Source organism: Hirundo rustica, chromosome 3, assembly GCF_015227805.2.
Source record: "Hirundo rustica isolate bHirRus1 chromosome 3, bHirRus1.pri.v3, whole genome shotgun sequence".
NCBI classification, from domain to species: Eukaryota; Metazoa; Chordata; class Aves; order Passeriformes; family Hirundinidae; genus Hirundo; species Hirundo rustica.
In genome coordinates this window covers 48,289,315-48,307,317 of record NC_053452.1, presented here as the reverse complement: position 1 = coordinate 48,307,317, position 18,003 = coordinate 48,289,315, and the positions used below count along the sequence as shown (strand labels likewise).

The following is an 18,003-nucleotide window of genomic DNA, read 5'->3' as shown; positions in this document are numbered from 1 at the left end:
TTCAGGTTGTTTTGTGTTGCATGTATGCCAAAAAGCCAATGGCTCCATGCTCCTATTGGGCTTATGTTCAAACCAGGTTTTCATCATACATTCTAAAGAACCCATTTTGCAGCAGGGGGAAGGACCCAGCCTTTGCCCAGGTTAATTCTGCTGCTGTTTGTGGTTTTGGAGAGGTTTTTTTTTACATGTAGATCTGTTTGTAATGAATCAGTTTGTTGCTGTGCTGTCCTACATGCTCGCCTTTTAATTAAGGCATTTCTAATGTCTCCAAGTTAGGTGCAGTGCATTTATTTTTCTTAGCAGAGGAATAAGTAAACACTTTAAATGTAGCCATCTTCTTATAGAGTTATAATGTTAGGAATTACAATCCTCAGTAAATGACTTTATTAACTGTATTTCAGGCATTACACCTGACAGAAACTCCTCGCTTACTTCTTATTCTCTGTTTTTACCATGAAGATATGACAATGCCCCCTTTAGTTTGCCAGGGAAGGAATTATAAACAATACTTGCTTTGGATCACATGCAAGTAACTGCTGTGCATTATGCAATGTGATTAAGACACATGGTACTGCTTTCAGTATCTGTTGATCACTCTTAAGCGAGGTAGCTTAAGAGTTGCCTGTTGCCTGAGCAACCCTGTTGCCACCATACTTCAGGTACCGTGTGTTGAGTAGAGACATGAAAGAACTCTGCTCATAAAATTATCTTGATTAATGAGGGCTCTATTTTGAGATGGGCTGCAGAGCCCGCTGTGGTTGTAGCTGCGTAGCACAAAATGCTGCTTGGTACTACCTGCAGCTTTGTATTCCTGCTTCAACTTCTGCATAGGTTTTTATAAGGCAGATGGAAGGGCTCCTGCTTGCACAGGTGATCTGGCATAACATTGCAGCCGGGATGATGCTCTGAACTAATTTGCCCAATAACACCTGGAGTAAATCCATGAGTACAAGGCCTCATTACAATCTGTACTAGTCAGCTCCACAAGGGCAAGGACCAAGAGCCTTCAGATTTATATTTGAAATGCTCTCCTACTTAGCACTAAACCAGGATTTTATGCTCACAGCGCTGCTGCCTTTTGTGGAGTTTGTAAAGTTTATTATTTGTTTACAACAGACAGTAATGAGGCCTCTTAATATGCATAACTGGTTTCTTATCAAGGTGGGTTTTTAAACTACTGATATTTCCCTTTAAGTACAAAGTTTAAAAGTTCCATGAACTTAATACTTAGCCAGGTGACCAGAACAGAAGGCATCTCTCCTAGCTACATTACAGTGACGCTGGAGCTCTGCTCAGCAAAGTGTTTTAAGAGTACATTTGAACACAGTGATTATCTGACCTGCATATTTAGAGGCAGGGCACGGGATTATCTGAAGAAGACGTAAACTGATATGGATACTGCAACTCTGCTATATTTCAATAGCTATTTTCAGCCTAATTTCAGTGCCTAAAAGTTGTGCCATGACGATACTGCTAAAAGTACTTTCCATTGCAATACACATATTTTTTTCTTAAAAATTTTATCAAATTATTGCTGTTTCACAATTTTCCACTTTTTACTGTTTCTCTAGGAATTGTTACTGATCCATATGAATAAAAGGCACTGTTTCTCACTGTTCTTGATATGAGAGAGAGAGACAATTGCAATACAAAACACCATACAGGAAATGCAGGTGTACTATCTGCAAGCCAACTCCTTTTTGCAATGCATGGTATTTTAACGTTGCACACTGTTATTTTTTTGCATCATTGATGATTGCATGTTCTTTAATTTCAGCAAAAAATTACACACTAGGCTACAATTTTTTCTCCTCCCTTTTATAATATTTCTGTTAGATTCAACTCTGAAATTATACCAGGTATTGTTTTTTCATCACTACATTGCTTCAGGGTGACTACATATATATTTTTTTCTTTGATAATTTATCATGCCTCAGAGAAACAGAAAGCACTTGTAATTAAGTTGCCCAGTTTAGGCCATGTGGTCTATGTCATTCTTTTTTTGAAGCTGCATTATCTAAACTTCAAACTACAAATTTACTTATGATGCAGTTATGAGAAAGACTGTAGATTAAATTAGATTAAATCACAACTCAAAATTACCAACTTATACATTCTTAAACTAAAAGTTGGATAAATTAAATTGATGCTTTATCACAGGTGAACAATCAAAAGGAAGCCAATTATTTAGAACATCTTGACTTACATATTTTAAAACTCACCTCTTGTGCAGTACATGTCTTACTTGTTCTTTATATGGGTACCTTACGAGTCTCAGCTGCAGCATTGTAATGCCAACTCTTAACTGTTTCCTACTCCTGTCTTTATTTTGTTGTGGTCTTCCTTTGGGGGGTTTTTTAGGGTAAAGATAATTATAATCAAATCAATAACTGCAACCAAGCTTATTTTCTGAGTAAATTATTTGATTTTGATGTTTCTTCTCTCCTAATATAAACTGATGCATAAAAGCTAGTTTAGATATAAAACTACTGATTTTTAAATCCCAAAGTTTCTATGAGTATAAACATACTTGAAACACACTAATTACTTGAATATTTATTGCCTCAAAAGTGGCTCTTTGGCAATTTAATACATGCATTGCCTTTGTAACCCTTCCTTATTCAGAACAAAAATTTGTGCATAGTGCTGTAGCAAGATTTCTGGATAGAAATACTATTCCTAAAAATTAAACTGACACTTTCTAAGTTAGAAACAAAGTCTGTTTATGCTATTGGGCATCAAGTATTTATAAACAAGCTGAAAAAGGACTTACAAAAAAAAGTTGCTAACAGTGCTTTAAATCTTCTCTGCTTTTTTTTTTTTTCTCCTGAGGATGATGGTCTCACAAATAATTATTTAGTGGCAATCATTTTAATCAGTAACAGATCAATACTACTAGGTATTGGATTTTGGTAGTTAGGAAATAACATAGTTCCATGGTGCAGCAATAACATGTTTATTACATTTTATTACAGTTTTAAACTAGTTTTCTCTCACCATTACTGTTGGAACACTATTTTAGAACTTAATTTCTGTGATTAGAAATTTATTTTTGCTTTACTGCAGAGTGTTGCGTACTACTGGGACTGATTCTGACAAAGATTAACTGAAATGAGTAGGAGTTTTGCTTGGAGAAGGGCTGATGATTAAACTTTAAAATATGTAATGCATTAGGAAGCTCCCAAACGGGGATCTCAACTGGTGGGAGTTTTTATGGGTTCCATTACTACAGCTCTTTTAAAAACACAATACTGAGTTAACCACTGGTGAACCTGAACTGTCATTCTGGCCATGTCACTCCTTAGCCTGTTCCCTGCAGCTGGTTCCTCTTGCAGGTCAGCACATCTTAGCTTGCCTGCCCAGCTTGACTTAGCCCCAGCATTGCTGCTGTTGCCAATAAATGAAACTTTCCTTTCTCCCACACTCTCAGTCAATGTGCAGTTGAGTGCCAAGGTCTCAACACAAAACCTGCGCAATTCCAATTTACGTTCCGGTCTCCTGCCCATCAGTAGCAGATGACAGTCATACAGCAGAATTGAGACATGACTCATATGCGTCATTGTTCTCCATGACATTATGGATTGCACAGCGCTTATGTCCAGCTGAACAGGTGGCACTGGGGTTTACTAGAATTGTGCAATTTTCAAAATTATTAAAAACTTTAACTTGCTTAATGGTGTCTGTATACAACACAGCAGAAATCAACACAGGACCTCAGAAGAGTTGGTGAAGAGGTGAATTTTGAAGAAAAGGCAATCTCTGATGTAAATGGTAGGAAGAATGTTTTTTGTTTGGTTGGTTGGGTTTTTTTTTTTTTTTTTTTTTTTTTTTTAATAACAAACCCTACTAATTAGAGTCCCGTAACTGTCTGTAAGGATTACTGGTAAAAACATCTCATAAGTTTCATGCAGTCAATATATTTGCTGTTTAATGTTTATTTGCTCTGTAGGGCATTGGGACCATGACCAGGTCTTCACTGAGCAGTAGGCCTTGAGAATAAGATATGAAAGGAGGATTGTGGATCCTGAGCTGTAAAATACAGTCAAATCAGGAATTTACTAACAGAGGAGTAATGAAACCTGCTTTTCATGTGTCTCAAGGCTGGTCTTTCCAGTGGATTCCCTCATGCGTCATAAGGGTGAGATAAGATCTATCTTCATTCTTCCCTTTTGTGAGGACACTACCAGCAGCCCAAATACTTATTTTCTGAAAAAGTTCTGAACTAGAAATGTGTCTATCTGAAACCCTTCAATGGGTTCTGGGGCTGTAGCTGGCAGTCCAGAGTGAGCACAAACACTTGCAGGCTGTGTACTCAGCAACCTTGCACCTTTGGAAGACTGATTGTAAGGACAGAGCTACTAAAGATCAGTAAAAGACCTAATTTGAAAACAAATTATGATGTTTTCTAAATGAAGATTTTTCCCTTTGAAAAGGTAGGAAATACAATGCACATGCATTGCCTGGTGATTCAGGTGTGAAGCAATGCTAAAGGAGTAGATGACACTCATTGTAGAAATCTAACACATTTTCTGTGCGAAGATATTAGTGAGAGGGTTGCTGGTACAGCTCCACTGCTGCAGGGAAGTGCCAAAATGTTAATGTTAGTGTTGAGTCCTATGTGATCACTGGTGCCTCAATATATAGAATCACAAAATCATAGAGTGGGTCAGGTTGGAAGGGACCACAGTGGGTCACCTGGTCCAACCTCCCTGCTCAAGCAGTCATCCTACAGTACACGGCACAGGATTGCATCCAGACACTTCTTGAATAGCACTAGGAGGGAGACTTCACAACCTCTCTGGGCAACCTGTTCCAGTGGTCAGTCACCTGCACTGTATAGAAGTTCTTCCTCATGCTCAGGTGAAACTTCCCAAGCACCAACTTCTGCAAATGAAACTGGTGAAGGATGTGGAGCACGAGTCCTGTGAGGAGAAGCTGAAGGAACTGGGGTTTTGGAAGTCTGGAGAAATGGAGATTTGTCACACTTTGCAACTACCTTGAATGAGGCTGTAGACAGGTGGAGATTGATCTCTTCTCCCAGCTAACAAGTGATAGGATAAGAGGAAATGGCTTCAAGTTGCACCCGTAGAGGTTTAAATCTAATATTAGGAAAGATTTTTTCAGTTGAAGGGTGCTCAAGGATTTGAACAGGCTGCCCATGGAAGTGATAGAATCACCATCCCTTGAAGTTCAAAAAATGTGTAGATCTGATGCTTATGGACATGGTTTAATGCTGGACTTGTGAGTGATAGTTATGAGTTGGACTCAATGATCCAAGAGGTCTTTTCCAACCTGTACGATTCTATGATCCTTGCTCTTGGGGATACGCTGGTCTTGAACTTGGAGGAAGTAGTGCTTGAATATTGACTAGCTCTATTGGAATAATCTTCCCTGCGGGGCTGGTTCCCACAGGATTCTTCAAAAAAAGTTGCTGGAACTTAGCTCTCTTGAAGTGCAAGGTTGTAGTCTTACTTTCTGCCTTCCCTCCTCCATGCAAGATACTGAATCTCATGGCTGCTGTAGCCAAGGCCCCCAACCCTCACATCTGCAACAAAGCCTTCCCTGTTTGTTAGTGCATGGTCGAACAGCTCACCATTACTCGTTTTTTCCTCCACCACCTGTGTCAGGAAGTTGTGGCCAACACTTTCCAGAAACCTCCTGGACTGTTTGTGCTTTGCCATGTTGTTCCTCCAGCAGATGTCAGGGTGGTTGAAGTCCCCCGCAAGAACCAATACCTGTGACTTTGTGGCTGCTTCCAGCTCGCTGTAAAAGGCCTCATCTACTTCCTCCCCATGATCAGATAGCCTGCAGCAAACACCCACACAGTGTCACCCTTACCAGTCTGCTCTTTAAACCCAGCCTATAAACTCTTGACTTGCCCATCATCCACCCAAGACCGAGCTTGGGTTGGGTTGGAATTCAGTTCAAGTGTTGCCTCATCCCATAGAGGGCAGCTCCAGCACTGCCCCTCCCTGGTCTGTGTTTCCTGAAGGTTGTGTGGCCCTTTCCAAAAGATAGAGCAGCTCTAAACAAGGACAGATAGACCTGTGTTTTAATGCCAAAGGAGCCATAGCTACACTAGAATTCATACTTTGCCCCACTGTTGTTAGCAACAGAAAGGTTTTGCTGGAAAAATTAAAATTAACACGGGCAAAGTCTGGTAGAATTGTATTCCTTCTGGTTTTGAGAATGATGTAAGTTCTCTTTAAAGGATAGACCTGCAACTTCAAATATTCAGAGAGGTTCTTAGCATTAAAAATACATACACATCAGTGCACAGTGCATACAAGAGAATTAGTTAGCTGATATTTATAGTATATATGCAATTCTGTGAACTTGAATGAACAAATTCAGGTGCATGTGTGTAATGAAACTGTTTAAAAATCTTGGCCTCCTGTCTGTCCTCCTCTCCAGGGAATGCAATGGTATATCTGGAACAGCCAGGCTGTTACTAAACAGTGGGAAAATTGCTTTGAAACTTGTGCTTGTAAAAAAATGTTTTCCTTGACGTGCAAATCAATGTGCTTTAGGGGGTGCAAGGATGCAAAAAAATGTTTTACTTCTACTGAAAGTTTTTTTTAAAAAGTGCTTCTGTAGCAGACAAATTAGTTTGCTATCTAAAATGTTTTGTTTTACGCCTGATTTCTTTTCTAAATATATAAATACCAGCTAGTGTTTTAAAGCTTCTGTAACTGTGAATGGCTCTGCTGTCCCTCACTGCAAGCTACATTTTTATTACTTCTTCCCAAGAAATTTATTTTGCTGACATAGGCCCTAATCCAGTAAAGTGTTAAAACATATGCCTAATTTTAAGCAAGTTGCATAAAGCCAACAAAACTTTCCTACGCCTAAATCTAAGTACAAATTTGTGTTTGGCTTACCTGGGGTTATAGTTTCTGGGTTATGGTCTAGAGGGCTTTGTATGTTTACAGAATGGATGCCCTCCTTAAGGAAGGACAGAGTTTTGTGGAGTTTTAAGGTATTTTGTTATTTAATCAGAAGATGTCGAGATGAAAAAAGTGCCAACAAGTGAACACAAAAATTTTTCGACATGAATGCATTCCTTTAAATATGTATGTCATGCATCTCCTAATAAACTTCCCTCAATTTCCTCTTCTTCCTCTATATGACAATGTAGCGGCTGAAAACAGCTGCAGTGGTAGCTGATTGTTTTCACAAATTATCACCTTTTCTGTATTGGTTTTCCTAGTTGTATCAAGAATTTTACCTTTCTTCATGCTAGTGAGCTGATGATTTTGAAGTTTAATATTACTTAATATTTTGTTCTGTGATACTGAAACATTTTTAACTGTGGGTCCACACAAGTCATCTTTTCCCACAGAAAGAGTGAAACCACAGGAGGTTATGACTGAAACACAGCTCAACTTGGAACTCGAAAGTCACACAAGTAGAACAGGAACTTGAGGATTCTGATGCAGTAGCTAGAGGACAACTGGTTACATAGAGAAATGTATTCCCACAGTTTTCACTTCTGCTGGCAATCTCAGACAGACCTAGGACACAGTGGACCTGGAATAAACTGCCTTCTCCTTCCAAGGGCTTGCATGAGACCCAGAGGAAACAAACTGGTAGAGTGCGTATATAAACTCACATGACTGATTTGTTACACCAGAGAGTTTTCCACCCAAAAGGGGGATCCAGTACCCTTGGCTTTGTCTAATACCTATCAGCAGTAGAAAGCTCTGAGTTGCCTTTTTTTTTTTTCTTTTTTTTTAACTGTGGGGTGTCTTAAAGACTTTGTGTGTTTCATTTGTACCGTGCAAGCTGTCAAGTACTGCAGCTGAAGAGAAGAAAGAATGCAGAGAATTTGTACTAAGCTTTAATTTTCCTTAATAGCAGGCACAGGATTTGTTCAGAGAGTTTTATTATTGGGTGATAAGTTAAGGTAATTACAGCGGTGGGGCAGAAGGCCAGAAGATGAAGAAATCTAATACCATGAAACATTTAGGTTTAGAGAGTACTTTGTGTTATTTTTTAAAAATATACCAGCCACCTACAAACAGCCCCCTGCACATTTAGGGAAATTTAAACACTATATAATTATTGCATATTGTGTGTTAACATATATAATAAGATTAAGTATCTTGCAGTTTGTACTCTCACTTCTCACATTTACAAAATGTGTAAAGGGGAGGAATTTGGCTGAAGTCACTGAGACAGAAGAGGTTAAAATGAGTAGCAAGAGAAAGAAAGAGCTGTAAGACATTCTGCAAGGGTTTTTACTATGAAAACATTCATGCCAGATTTGTATCTGGAACAGGCAAGTCATTTGTTTGGACTTCAAGGTAGGTTTCCTGTCTCAACTCAGCAAGTTATACCTGTCCAGAAACACTTAAACCCATTCTTTGTCTCAGGTTTCAACACAGCATTAAGTTTAAGCAAGTGATTGAAAGATATTTGAATGAAGATGGACTTTAGCAAGAGACTAAAGGTGTCTTGCTGATCAAGACCCTATAGACATGTAGGAACTATATACCAGTAGTACATAAATCTTAAGAAAAATGGAAATAAATTTTTAGCATTACTTTCTACTCCATTTCCCACAAAGCATAGGAAACAGTGGATTTGGGAAGAAACATAATCTGTGTTTCTCCTCAAGTGTTCTGAAGCCTCAAATGGTCTTGGCTTTTTATATTTTGTCATTATATTATCATAAAATAGTTTAATAAAAAAGGGTTCATGGTAGCATTGAGTAATACTAAATTTGTCTCCCTGGTAGCTACTGACTCAACTGTTTGTCATATGAACATATGAGCTTTTATTCACACATTTTTAATTCTCTTATTCAGAGCACTGAAAGATGTGTCAAGGATGCACTTTTTTCCTACTTACTCAAAAGGTTGATTTAATATGATTATATTTCCCAGTTTTAAAACAATTATTGAAAAAGCCCTCCAGAATTGCTTTAGGTAGACAATGATATTTTCCTTCAAGCGCAAACATTCTCCTAAGATGCTCAAGATCAATATAAACAAGTAAGTATTTTTTTAATGCATTAAAAATAAGTCTTACCAAGTCTCAAAACATGCTATTTCTGTATGTAATTTTAATACATAGGCTACAATAATGCTCCACTGGAACATAGGTCCCTATGCTATCACAACTGAAAAGCCTGGGTAGGCTGGCTGTCCTCAAAGTCTCAATGGATTTTCCTTCAGTAAAGGCCTTATCCAAATCTTGTGAAGCTGCTAGAACTCATGAACCTCTAAGGCACCTCTTAATCACATCCTTATCACAAATGTCATGTTTGCTCTCCACTCCCAAATAGATGAGCTGTTAGGAAGTGAAAAAGCTGGTGCTATCTTGAAGAAAAGACAGCGGCAACCTGGAAAAGAAGGGAGTCTCAACAGTAATAACAGGAGCTGTTTGGGTTCTGCAGATTGCAAAGAAAAACATCAGCGCACAGCTTTTCGTAACTACACAGAGCATGTAACTTCCACGTGGAATGGGAGAAGTACAGTGCCTGAAATGTCTTGTGAAAAAAGGTGATTTTCTGTATTTCCTTGCCATCTTATTAATTCAAATTCTAATTGTTTTTGTGGGAGAAGTTGTGGTTGCAACCTCAGGCTAGGAATTTGCAAGGACTGTCCTGGGCCAATGAATGCTACTTCTGGTTTTGTCACCTTTCCAATAGGAGGACCGACAGACCTCCTATCTAGAAGAATAAAAAATAAATTGCCAGTTGAATATTCGATGGAAAGGTGTCTTTAAAGCTGTCAATGCTACCTTCTTCTGCTGTGGAAGACAGCCTTTAAACTCAATTTCAGAAATAATTATGCCAGTTGTTGTGGATTTTAACTGGGCTCCTCTTACCTTTTCTAAAGAGCATTCTCAGCAAATTTCAGCATTAGAATTGTCAGTGGCAAGCTCATGAAATTGACTGTACTTTGTAGAAATAGCTTTTCTGTAAAGTATGTTTAGAATAATTTCCCAAACCTATTCGAAATTCCATTTTCTAGCAGGGAAAAATATGAACGGTCTGATGAAGGTTTAAAAAACATAAACTCATAGCTTCTATGAGAAAAAGGGGAGGTAATCTCTAAAATCTTCAGGGAAAGAAGCAAGGCCTCTGCCTCACTGGTGACTGAGCTCTGATTTGCACCACGGTAAGAGTTACACACATTAGATAGATCTGCCTAGTTCTTGTTTCAGATGCACAGGAAAAGAGTTCATTTCTGAATCTCACTACAAAAACCTAATTTCCTAAATAGCTGTTCTTTGATTTTGGAAAGGTGCTAAAAATTGATTCAAAATTAGCTGCTATAGGAGGAGAGAACAGCTATTTTAGCAACAGGCTCAGACATAGATGTGGTGTGGTGAGCCTGGAAAAGGGCAGGGAGGGACAGTGCAACTCACTCACATGATCACAGTGCTTAAGCATTGCAGTAAATTCTGCTGATGGCACAGTGAGAAGTGGTCTCACTTTCCTGTGGTAAATCCCTGTTTTAGCAACTGTAGGCAAAAGGGTCAAATATGTAACTTGGTATTAAACTCAGCAATATAAACTGAGTTCCTTGTGCACAAAGCATATTCATGTAAGTATATTATCCTATCTGCCTGAAAGGTCAGGAATGGCTTAAAAAAGTTTGAAACAGTTGTGCTGGAAGAGCTGAAGATCAGAGTGCTTGAGCAATGACCAGGCAGGCCATGAATTGTCTACAGCACAGGTCACAAAAGAGGAAGATTTGAATAATGTTCTCGAACGCTTAAAGTGGGGCAACCCCCAGTACAGCTGTGACCTGATGTTCTCACTGCATCTTCTTTCTAGGTGCCCTATCACCCATTTTTGTAATGGACTGTAATAATTTCTGTTTCATTTTGCGGAAATAATACTTTGTTTACAACGAACAAACAAATTTCAGTGACTCTCAACCCTGTATAAGCTTGACACAAGATAGGCTGAATAATAAGGTTTGGCCATGTGTGTTTCATGCTCCATGCTTCTGATGTACAAAAGAACTGCAGACTTCTCTGTTGCAGCTTATGAAAACAACCGATTCTTACTGGAATGTATATACATACACACGCACCCCCTATATTTCCACATTTTGTAAGGGAAAAAAGCTGTCTTCCTCTTCCCCTTTTTTCTACTTTTTCCCCCTCAGGAAAAAGGATAACAACTCATTATTAGACTCCTTGGTATTCTGTCTCTCCCTGCCTACTCCAAGAAGTCAATCCTTGCAGTTGCTTCCCTTGGGATTCTGACAGCTTTAACTGAATGTAGTTGCGAGGGATTTTTTTCACTTGTTAATGCTTTCATTTGAAAAATGCATTTCCAATAATTTCTGCAAATACCCATTGTTTCAATGGCAAGGTTGACTTCATTTCTTGTAACAGAACACTCAGCCTAAATTGTCACGAGTAATTTCGTTCCTGCCGACAACATGCTAAAGTTTTTATTAGTATATGTCATTGACTGTTGCAATTGTCAGTTGCCCAGCCTAACAGCTGACGTCTTGCAAAGAAAGTGCAGCTCTATCTTGTCACACCACTGAAACGGATAGTTTTAATGCTCGACATGATTATGGCCTGGCCATTTTGTAGTACCTTTCACACTGCTGGAAATCACCAGTGCCTCTGGGAGTTCAGGTGGCGGAGAAAATCTTTCTATTGATTCCAGCCCAGTCCCACTGTATGGGAAAAACTGAAAGCTTCAGCACATCCCATTCCTTGCTAGGTCCCATTCTAGGTTGCAGGGTTTTAGGCACTTTCCCTTTGGTATAGATGATAAAGATTACTTTAAAATTATTTCTGTGTCTGACTGTATTTTTTAGAGTAAGGCGACACAAGAATGGAGGAATGGATGGGCTATTGATAGACAACATGGGCAGCATCTGCTCACTGCAGGGAGGAAGGAGGAGGATTCAAGAGATTCAGGAAGAAAGCAAATATAGAAAAGAATAAGGAGTAGATAGTGTAAGGTACCATAACCCCAAAACTCAACTGATTTACTGGATAATTTTACAATATAATGAGAAAGCTTTTCATTGAAGCTGAAACTTCCAAATTATACAAAGACCTACTTGGATACCCCACTGAAATTAAGGATGCCTGTCGTGGCCTGGGCCAGGGTGTTGGTGGAGCTGAGAGGGGATTCGCCAGCACGCCGGGCCCTGTTCGCCTGGCGGCATTTTTGGGAGATGATTAGTCAGAGCTCCAGCTCAGAGGGATGATGGAAATCACGTACTCTACGTAAAGTGGAGTAAGCGCTCCTGTTTCTGATAGAAAGTGTCTGGCAATTCCCTCGAAACAACGGTTTCGGATAGAAACTGGCGGGAGAGGGCTTAATTAATAACAATTTTCTTAAGGCGTTGTTTTTTGGTTTTTTTCCTCCCCTTGCAGATGCTGCCGTTCCTTCCCCAGCCCTTTCAGACTCTGCTCGCTTTCCAGGCGGGCAGCCCACCTACGCACCACCGCGGCTTCCCCCTCGCCCTCGTCTGGCGCCGGGCCAGGCGGAGCGGTGGCGGCCGGGCACGAAGGGGCCGCCGTGAGTTCCCGCGCATCCCGGCGTCCCGCCGGTGTCCCGCCGGCGTCCCGGGAGCGCGGCGGCGGCGGCCCCGCTCCCGCCCCTCCCTCAGGGCGGAGCCGGCGGAGGCACCGCCCGCGCGCTCGCCCCCCCGCGCCCCGGAGCCCATTGGCGCGCGGCGCATCCCCGTTAGCGCTCGCGGCGCGGTCTCGCGATGCTGGGGCCGCCGCCGCCATATTGTCGCTCTATTTTGATTCGGAGCGCAGCGAGCGCGGGGGGAGGGGGCCGGGAGCGGCGCGCGGCCCCAGCGGCGGCTCCGGCTGAGCGGGAGCGGCGCCGCCACAGCCACCGCACGGACACCCTCACGCACCCCCACCCCATCCCGCCCGCCGCCGCGGCAGCACGGACCCCCCTGCCCTCCTTCCTCCTCCTCCTCCTTCCTCCTCCGCCTCCTCCCCCCACGGAGCGGAACGGCGGCGGCGGGAGGCTGCGGAGCGGGTCGGGTCGGCGGGGTCCCCCCTGCCGGGCGGAGGCGGCGGCGGCGCTGGTGGCGGTAGCGGCGGCGGTAGTGGCGGCGGCTGCTGCCGTGGTGGTGGGGGAGGCGGCGGAGGAGGAGGAGGAGGAGGAGAAGAAGAAGCGGCAGCAGGGTAAGGCTGACCCCGCCGAGGCGGGCCTGGTGGCGGCTCCCCGGGCCGGTTTTCTGGTCCCATCTCCGGGGGGCTGCGGGGAGAGGCGCGGGGGGCCGGCAAGGGCGGGGGACCCGGGGCTCCCGCGGCCGCTGAGCGCGCCCCGGGCTGTGCCAGCGGGAGGAAGACAGGGAAGGCCTGTGCGCGGGGAGGGAGCAGCCCCGGCACCCCGCTCGTGCCGGCGTGCTGGGGCGGGGTGGGAGAGAAGGGACGGGAAACCTCCGCGCAGCGGGGCGTTCGGCGAGAGCTGGAAACTTATTTTCCTTCGCGAGTCGCTGGAGCTCCCCGACGCGGGGAGGGGTCGGGGGGCTACGTCTGCCCGGGGAGGGGCGGGAGCTGCCAGCGGGCTTGCCTGGCTGCGGGAGGGAGCGGGAGAGAGAGAGAGAGAGAGAGGGAGGGGCTGGCCCGGCGCCTGGCAGGTGACAGGTGTGAGTGCGCTGGGCGAGACTCCGCCATTTGAGGATGAGTACCCGAGTGTCTGAGGTGTGAGTTTCTGGTGCCCCGTGTCTTTGCGGGGGCTGGCTGGGCTCTATTCCATATATAGTATATTTGGGACGTTGGTTTCGAGTCAATTTAATTGTCGAGTAGAAATTCTTGAAATGGTTCTGATAAGAGGGGTTTTGCAGAGAGGAGATGCGTACTGTTTCTCATTTTCTTCCCTTTTTCTGTTTTGTCCCTCTGAGAGATGTGGGAGCACTCTGCGGAGGTGTGTAGTACTCTGTCTCATTCATTGGAAGGCTCGCCTGAGCCATGAAAAGTCTGAATGCTCAGTCCTGTTAGATGTAGGCAAGGCCTTCAGGGCAGAAACCTGATGTTCTTTGTGCTGTGCCTGGTGGCTCGGCAAGGTTTGTTTCCAGGGCCTGTGGGTGTTTCTGTATTAATGATGGTAAGCACAAACGTAATAAAGGAATTCCAAAGGGATGCTCCTTAGCAAGGAGTGGGTTTCAGGTGTGGTTTTCTAGTCATAAGTTTAGGATATCTGATGCAGACTTGATAAAACAGTTTCTGGAGCCCACCTACAGAATGCTGATAATGGTACTATAATTGTCACTACTCTAACATATGCCTTCTGAACATCAGCATGAGTCAGATAGTCTTTCTTCTTAGACTGTGCAAATTAGTTCATGCTATGATTTTACCCACCAAAATGGTGCTGTTCATGCACTACTTTATAAGGAGGGCTAATGATACTGTAGCAATAGCACTATATTCACAATTGGCCACAATTTGCTGAAATCAGGAATAATTTTCAGCTTAGCTATCGATTTGCCAGATAATTGGGCATTTGTGTTTCACATACATATTTCAGTTATTTGTTCTTTACCTATACTGTTGTAACTGGGTTTTGTCAAACCCCAGAATTCTGATGCCTGCTTTTTGGCAAGAGGGAAGTTCCACTGACACATTAGGAGAGATATGTCATCAGCTTCAGTGAGTTTTCCCCTCCGTTTTAAATGAAAATTTCAGTCAATTGTTACTGTGATCCACATGGTAAACTTGGGGCTTCTTATCTATAGACAGTACTCTGGTGTGTGCTGCAGCAGAATAAACTCTCGGTTGAGTCTCAATTTCTTGTAAAAACTGAGAAGACCTTGGTTGGTTTTCCTCTTGTTGTTTCACAGCAGCTGGAGCCGGCAAAGGGTAAGGCACTCAGTCTGGGTCATCCCAATCTTGTGTTTCAGAGATACTTGATAAAGCATCATCCCTGACATTACATGTGGGGGCAGTGCCATCTTGCTTTGCTGTGCTCTGCTGCCCTTGCTTGTGCCAGCTTTTCAAGACTTTGTGAAATGCAAACCCTTAATCTTTCTCAGTATAAGAGAAGTGAAATAGTTCTGCTCTCTTCCTTTATATCTGCTGATACAATAATAGAATTCTTGAAAATGGGCACTCTTCCTAAGACAGTGTCCTGGTAGAAACTTCTCTTTTCCAGCAGTGACAGAACGGAAGAAGATAGTGGTTTTCCTCACCATGGCATTGCTTTGAAGGCCAAGGTCTTGTGTTGTTTTGTAATGGATTTTGGTGTTATAGGTAACTGGTATGTTTTTTGAGTCTTTGTGGAATTAAACCTGTCATCTGTTGAAGAGATTATTCTCTGCATTTTTTTTTTTTTCTAGGCAGCTTAAAGACCTATTGGCAAATTATTTCTTTGTGAGAGTGTACTTTGAAACATAAAACTGTGTTACTGTTCATCCTGTTGCAAGTGCTGCCTCCTTATCGTGATCTCCATGATAGGAAACACTAGAAGAAGTAAGTTGGTCAGATGTGACCTCAAGTTTATGAAATGACTGTAAATTTAGGACTGCGGGATCAGGCTGATCTTTTCTGAACTGCTGCGAGCGGAATGCTGAACGATGTTACTGTTGGTGCTTTTACAGAAAACAGAACAAAAATTCCAGTGATTCAGAACTGGATTTTTTTAAAGCTGTATTCAAAACTCAAATATTTAAATGTTTGACATTAAAGGTAACTTTTTTACCACAGATGTATACAGTGATTCAAGCTGGGTTTTTCTCACTTCATTGGTGTAGTAAGTTATCTCAATTGGGCAAGTGTGTGCTTTCCGTTTCAAGGAGGAGAAACACTGCTGGATGCTCTAAGGCATCTTGAACCCTGCTTAGCAACCTGGTCTGGTTTGGATTCCACGTATTTAAATGCAACACTGAAAGCAAGAAAGCTGTCAGATGTACAATTGGATCTTTTTTTTTAATAAACTCTTCAATGTCATCAGGGGTTTTTCAGTATAATAGTTGTTTCAGTTTCACCCTCTCTTGAGAATGCTTACCAAAAAATCACTGACATAATATTGGTGCTTTCCCTGACAGAAGTTCTTGTAGACCTTTATCCTAATTATAATAAAATTAGGGATTTATTTTTATTGAACTGATCAGCAAGTACAGCTCTCAATCACAAAATTACTACAAGCGCTATACAGACATCTGATGAGTTTTCTGGTCTCTGTTACACTGCCTTTGGGTGGTGTTCGTTAATTGGTAGTAATTGGATTCTAGTGAAACCAAGTGAAATAGCTTGACAGAAGTTAAAAGATCGGTGGGGTGTGTGTGTAGTATCCCAATATTCTTGGAACGTGGCTGTTGCTGAATGAAAGGCACCACTGGGGATACTCTTGTTGCCATAGGCGCAGTTAAGGTGTAGTTAAAGAGTTAGTATTTTTAGAATGTATTAGATCTTTTTTGTTGGTTGCAAAAAGTCAAGCATAATTTGGTAATATGTTAAATAAATTGTAAGTTAATACCTAGTCAGAGAATTTTACCAGAAAAATACTTTTTGTTTGTTTGTTTGAAATATGTGTTCTACTCTTAGAAAAATGCTATGTGGAATCAGTTTTTAGAGCAATATGTAAAATGTGTAGCTCTTTTCTATTCTAAGCATAGATGAAGATCAGATTTCACTGTCTTTAATGATGAGTGGTTTAAATCTCATTCAGATCCTGGTTGTACTATGATCAGAATTTAATTTTTCCATTATTTAAAAATCTGTGTTTCAGCATAGATTTAAACCTTGTCCTCCCTTTAGTGTTTAAAAAAAGCATTAACTTATGAATACTCCATGGCAGAAGAAAACTGTTGGTTGTATATATGAGATTTTAAAAACTGATCACCCAAGCAACTAGGACTGTACACCTATTAGTCATGATATTGTTAGGTTTGCTAGAATTCGCCAAAAATGGGACAAAATCACTTGATATGCTTTGATGGTTAACTTAAAGTAGAATTACCACTTAAATGCAAAATATCTTACGCATGTTCCAAAATTAATGAAATCTGGGGCTATGTGATGCTGGCTGGCTGGTCTTCTGGGGCTGCCAATGGAGAAGGCAGAATTCCACCTGCTTTTTACTCTCATTAATAAAAGCGTGAATTCAAGTTACTTTTTTATTCAAAGCTGCCAGTTTTCATAAAATTTGTAGAACTTAGCTGTGAGATTTTATATGTCCTTCAAAATGCACTTGAAAATGATCAGAGGACGGAAATAGTTATTAAAAGAACAAACAAAACACATAAATGCAATTTCTTTAAGAAGCCTTAGTGAACTGGACGTGCTAGAAAATAAATGTTTGTACTTTGGGAGTTCAGAATCAGCTGTGTTCTTGTGGATAAAATGTTGAGATCCACCTATTTTCTGTGGAGTTTTTTTTTAAGAAATAGTTGCTGGTTTGGTATGTGTGTGTAGAGTATAAACTGTCTTTAATTTGCTTTTCTAAAGTCACAAATCTTGAGTAATCGTATTTCATTTAATCTTGTGTCAGTAAATTTTGAGCTTATCAAAATTTCATCAGAGAAATTAGCTGGGGGTCAATGTGTGAAAGATTTTGCATTGTAATGGTGTTGAACAAAAGTTAAACTTGTTAAAGATGATGGCTTCATTAAGATCATCTCTTAAGGGGAAAGTTTTGCATTAATTTAGCAGTTACCTGTAATTAGCTGCCAGTTGTCTGTGGGGGTAAGAATCAGGTATGAAGTGCTGTACTCTTTTCTTCAGTCAGTAGTCAGAGGACATGAGAAGTTCAGTATATTGTGGCCAGTGTTTGGAAGAGAGCGGTAAGATAATAGGCATCTGGGATAGAGGTGAAATGCGACTAATTGGAACACAGAGGCATGGCTGAGGCAGAGAGAAAATCTGTGGGAAACAGGACTGTATTACTTTTGCTGTTTCTGGGACAGCACCCTGAACAGAAACCACGTTAAAATAGCTCCTTAAGACGAAGACTGGGGGGAGAAAAAAAAAAAAAAAAAAGAAAGGTTAAAAAAAAAGGTGATATTGTTACTTCCACTCGTTACAGAGCCTCTTGAGCTGTGCCTGCTCTTG

At 41.5% G+C, this 18,003-nt stretch overlaps 1 protein-coding gene and 1 long non-coding RNA gene across 2 annotated transcripts in view; both read left to right on the top strand.

Annotated features, from left to right (window-relative positions):
* Positions 1 to 12,445, top strand: part of LOC120750613 (uncharacterized) — a 38,060-nt gene extending 25,615 nt beyond the window's left edge. The window contains exons 2-5 of the long non-coding RNA XR_009207668.1: positions 3,699 to 3,771; positions 3,950 to 4,138; positions 9,290 to 9,506; positions 12,364 to 12,445. This is a non-coding gene — a long non-coding RNA (uncharacterized LOC120750613). The remainder of the gene's footprint in view (positions 1 to 3,698; positions 3,772 to 3,949; positions 4,139 to 9,289; positions 9,507 to 12,363) is intronic.
* A 558-nt stretch (positions 12,446 to 13,003) lies between these two features.
* Positions 13,004 to 18,003, top strand: part of TAB2 (TGF-beta activated kinase 1 (MAP3K7) binding protein 2) — a 62,663-nt gene continuing 57,663 nt past the window's right edge. The window contains exon 1 of the mRNA XM_040059351.2: positions 13,004 to 13,134. The gene's annotated coding sequence lies outside the window, so the exon portion shown is untranslated. The remainder of the gene's footprint in view (positions 13,135 to 18,003) is intronic.